Raw genomic sequence first — 5,015 nt, 5'->3', positions numbered from 1 at the left:
GCAGCAGCCCTAAAGGCAGCTGGGTTCTGGGGAGTGTCTGTGAGGTGTGGAATTTGGGGTGGATTTGCTAGGACCTGTTTGCTTGGTGAGGAGAGGAAGAAGTCTCGAGTCCCACCCAAACAGATAGTAAAAAATGAGACAACCAATGGCTGAAGAATTTCAAGAACAAAGGCAGGGACTTATAGGTAACCTCTAGGGGCAGTGAGGACAGCAAGGCTGGGCCTGTGGTTGTCATGCTTTTCTCAATGCCCTTGGAAGTGAGGGCCAGCTCTGCTGTGGGCTAGGCCTGGCTCTTGCCTTGAAGCAGGCACCAGGAATTGTCAGCACAGCCTCAGCCTGCCCAAAGGAGGTGGCCTGTTGTGGGTGCTGTAGCCTGGGCAGCTGCTAGGAGGCTATACACTGCAGGACAGAGGAAGCATATTTGGTAGGCTCTGCTCCAGCCCAGCCAAGCTCAGGGCCACTTGGAAAGTTCCAGCTCTGGATCAGGACCATCAGGACCAGGCATTGCTCCCTAAACAAGTAGGGCCTCTAGGGACTTGTGCAGTGGCCGCCACGTGTGGGTTGTGAACCTCCTTAGAATGGCCGAGGAGTCTCAAGGAAGAGGTGCATTTGCTTCTGTGCCTCTCCCATCTTCTGGATTCTTGCTCTCCTCCTGCTTCCTGCCTTGTCCAACTACAGGAGTCAACTTCTCCAAGCCACTGAGAGGCCATCCCGGAGATGCTCACAGGGCTTTCCAGGCTGCTTCACCATGCATGCAGGGCTCACAGGGTGCCATCCTCTAGGCAAAGCATACCCCCATTTCAGCTTGGCCACCCTTGCCTAGGGGACCACGAATTGCATTCTTGCACAGAAAACTAGGGGTACACAAGGCCATCCTGCAGTCTAAGGCACCCTTTCCTTCCTCTTGCTCAGGTGTGGAGCAGCTGTGGAGCCAACTGCAACATCATGTTTGATTATCTAAAAAGAAGAGGAAAAAAAGCTTCAATGTCCCAGATACAGCTGCCCCTGGGGTTCTCTGTGTACACTAGTCTTGTGCTTAGATAAGGATCCCCAAGACCACCAAGGAGCCAGTTCTCATGCGACCACATTAGAGTCATTTATTGCAAGCTTGAGCCTGGAATCACAACTGTCACCATTGCAGTGTGTCAGAGTTGAGAGTCCCGACCCTTCAGTTAAATGGGTAATCTTATAACAATCTTATTGGTTAGCAAGTGCAGGCTAAGCAATAAGCAATAATTTGTGGAGGAGAAGGGAAAAAACAAATCATTTAAATAGGGATACAGGTGGACACATTGCAACAATGAGATGTACAAGTTCTTATGGAGAAAAATGAACTTTACAACTTTGGTGGGGGCGAGGGGGAGGAGGATTCAATGGGGGGGCGGGGGGAGGATGGGAAGAGATGGGAGGGGGAAACAAAGGAGGACGCTACAATGTTTGATAGGAAATGTAATCATTATTTGCCCATGTAATTGTAACCCCTCTGTACAGTATTTTCACAATTAAAAGTTAAAAAAATTTAAAAATTAAAAAAAATCTGTAACTTTAGGTACTTCCCTTCATCCGCTGATGGCTATTGCTAGGGGAGTTATGGGCAGAACATTATTATGACATTTCACAGTTTTTCCAGGAACCTGAGTTCTAACTTTCAGTAAAATCTACTTACAATGGGTACTTTCAATAAAGGTCTTCACAAGGGATACTTTCTGATTATTCGGAGTCTAAGTCCAGAATGCCTGTACTTTAGCAAAGGCCTCTCACTAGATGTGTGTGTGTGTGTGTGTGTGTGTGTGTGTGTGTGTGTGTGTGTGTGTGTGTGTGTGTGTGTGTGTGTGTGTGTGTGTGTGTGTGTGTGTGTGTGTGTGGTGTGAGAGAGTCAGACACAGATGAGCTTTGGAGTAAAACACTCCTTCCCTTCAGCATTGAGTTTGGGTATCTATTGTTTGTCCCACCTCCCAAATCTGGAGTTCTAAAGTTGTCCTTCTAAATAATTTTTATCCTTTGATCTTCTTGATATTCAGATTCCTAAGGTCTTCTTGTGAACTTCCACATTTGCTTCATGAAGGTGATGCCTTGTTTCTAACTTTTTTGAAGCCTTTTGCTCTCTTTAAATCCAGTTTTTGCTGTGTTAGTGTTTTTACTTAGCCCAGACTGTGGTGGTCCATGCTGTGACTGTTAATTCAGAGATTAGTTTAGGCCAATATGAGATACTATACTTTCAGAATATCAGTGAAAGAAGTTCAGCTTCTTTATTGAAACAATTTCCTGGTTTTAAATACAAACAAAAACATCCAGTGATATAAATGTACAATCTCTTGTTTTTAGTTAATTGTGCACCACTGTAATGAAAGAAAATCTTTTTCCTAACTAAAGTGAGTATTTGTAATGGGAAAAAATTGAAAATTATAAATCTTAAAAATTGATGAAATACCAAAAGAAAAAGAAAGACACTGATCAGGAATGAAGTACAAACATAAGTGTTTTATAAATAAAAGAAATGTTTGAAATTCATATCCACATAGCGAAGACGAAGTAAAATAAAGAGGAAAGTCGATGAGATCCTATCTTACATAGCAGAATAGCTATTACCACTCAAATAAATAAACTGCTGGATAGGTTGAAATAAATCAGGAACTATATTTGGTTTTGTGGCATTGTAAACTAGTGCAACCCATTGGAATATCTTAATGGAAGTTTATACAATACCGAAAAGTCAGATATGTTGATGACCTTTACCACAATTGGATACATAATGAAGGAATATAAATCAACATGAACTTCCATGTTCATGGCCGCAATATTCTATAGCAACCAAGCTGTGTAATCAACCTAGATGCACCAGAAAGAGCGAATGAAGAAAATGTGCTCTTCATAGCTATAAACATGCTCTGGTATATGAGAAGTGAATGTTTCTACTGTATCATTGTTAAATATTTTGAATATATAACTAATCCTAATTTCACTGGATTTTGTGGCATTGTGTTTTTGCTTTAATGAGGAACGTCCATATTGATTTTCAGACCAGTTACAATAGGTTGAAGATATCCTATAATATGTGGATATTAGATCAAAATTTAAATATATCAATGAACACATAGAATACCATCATATATAGTATATAATTTGAAGCAATTTTAAGAAGGCAACAGTTGGGGGAAAATTCGATGTTAGAAGCTTAACAAATACACAGACATGGAAAAATACAAAAAATTGCAACTAATTACTGCTAATAGTAAAACATTTTCCTCAAGTTTTATCAATGAAACTATTAAAATAATACTTTAAAAAATCAAATAAATATGCCTTGGAAGAAAATGTACCATAGTTATACGTTTCCCCATAATTTGTTTTACTTTATAACAAATGGATTAGAAGGCAGTGTAATTACATGTCTGAATATGCTAACACTTTCAAGTGTCATTGATTGAATCCAACAAAGAAAAGTAACAGAGAAGTAGAGAGTAAGAACAACCTGGGGTATGGATAAAGATACTCAGTAGACGACTTGTTTGTCCCCATCTGTTGCAACAATGAGAAGTACAAAATGTCATGTCAAAACCAACTTTACAATGTCGGTGTGGGTGGGGGAGGGGGGTATAATTGGGTGGGGGGAGGGGGGAGGCTGGGAAGGAAGGTGCAGGGTAAACAAAGGAGGAGGCTGCAATGCTTGGTAAGAAATGTATGCGTTATTCTGCCCATGTAATTGTAGCCCCTCTGCACGGTATGTTCTCAAATAAAATAAAGTTAAATAAAAAAAAAAAGATACTCAGTAGAACTTAGTGAGGAAAGAATGTGCTCCATTTTTCTGATTAAAATAGAGCTAGGACAGGTAACTTTTGACAGAACACTTGTAATGTAGAGTAGTGGAGTTACTAATTTAGGTAGTAATTTATTACTTTTATTCCCAAATCTTATGATGTGATTCCGAAATGATGTGAGTGATCCTAGATTTTCTGAGCCCTTTTTTTCATACAAAGTTTCTAATTCCTCACCCTGCCAATGGTCCTTCTGCTACTCTCATTTCTCCTTGGTTCTGAACTAAACTCTTGTAACCTTTTGGTTCATGAGAAAGAGCTGGAGAAATATGAGGATGGCTTGGAGTCTGAGCTAACATCCTCCCCAACTTAGAGGATCTGGTGAAGGACTTCCACCTGGGTCTCAGAATCAGATATCATTTGGTCTCTTGGGAAATGGAGAAACTAACTCCCTCAGGTAGAATCGGTCATTCCTTGACTTTCTCTGAAGAGATTTGATACTAGGGCGCAATTCAGAGAATGAGCTTTCCCATTGTCAGAAGGAACAGGTTGAAAACTAAAAGTGGCCTCAGGTCCCAAAGGACCAGTCAGAAGCCAAGAGATCACACTTTCCTCCTCTTCAGGGACTTTCTGGTAGGAATAGAGTCTGAGCAAAATCTAAGATGGACATAAACTGAGCCTGGGCCTAACGAGGACATAAAAGAATGACCCTCTCTTTGACTACAAGGGAGTAGTGTAGTGAGACATGACAACTTCCTTCACATAAGAATATTGACTAGGTAAGTTATCTCACTGCCACTTTGCAGGAGTTCATTTTCCCCAAAGGAGAAGTTGTTAAATGTTGTGACTGCCAGTTTACTCTCTAGGCTGTTATCTCTCTCACCCCTTCTCATGTCAGGAATGCATTGCTTCTTTCAAGCACTCAACTACTTGTCCTGACTCCTCTGGAGGAATACTGCAGGCTATTCTTTGGCTAACCTCTTGCATTTAAGGTAGAATTGGCCCAGGCTTTGCTCATGCCAAGAGGTAGATGCAAGAGGTGAATATAAGCTCAGATTTGTACAGAACAACAATCATATTGAAAAAAAAATAAATGAAATTAATAGTTGAGTAATTTAGGGTTTATAGCCACCAGATTTAGGAGAAGCTGGGGTTCCAGGTGTGAGCCACCCACATCTGGCCAATTGTTTATGACAGTCCTGGGGCTTATTTTTTTCAAGGCTAGCACTCTGCCATTTGAGCCACTCCACTGCTTCTGGC

Source organism: Dipodomys merriami, unplaced genomic scaffold (genome assembly GCF_024711535.1).
Source record: "Dipodomys merriami isolate MVZ:Mamm:240054 unplaced genomic scaffold, mDipMer1.0.p SCAF_714, whole genome shotgun sequence".
NCBI classification, from domain to species: Eukaryota; Metazoa; Chordata; class Mammalia; order Rodentia; family Heteromyidae; genus Dipodomys; species Dipodomys merriami.
This window is presented reverse-complemented; position numbering follows the sequence as displayed.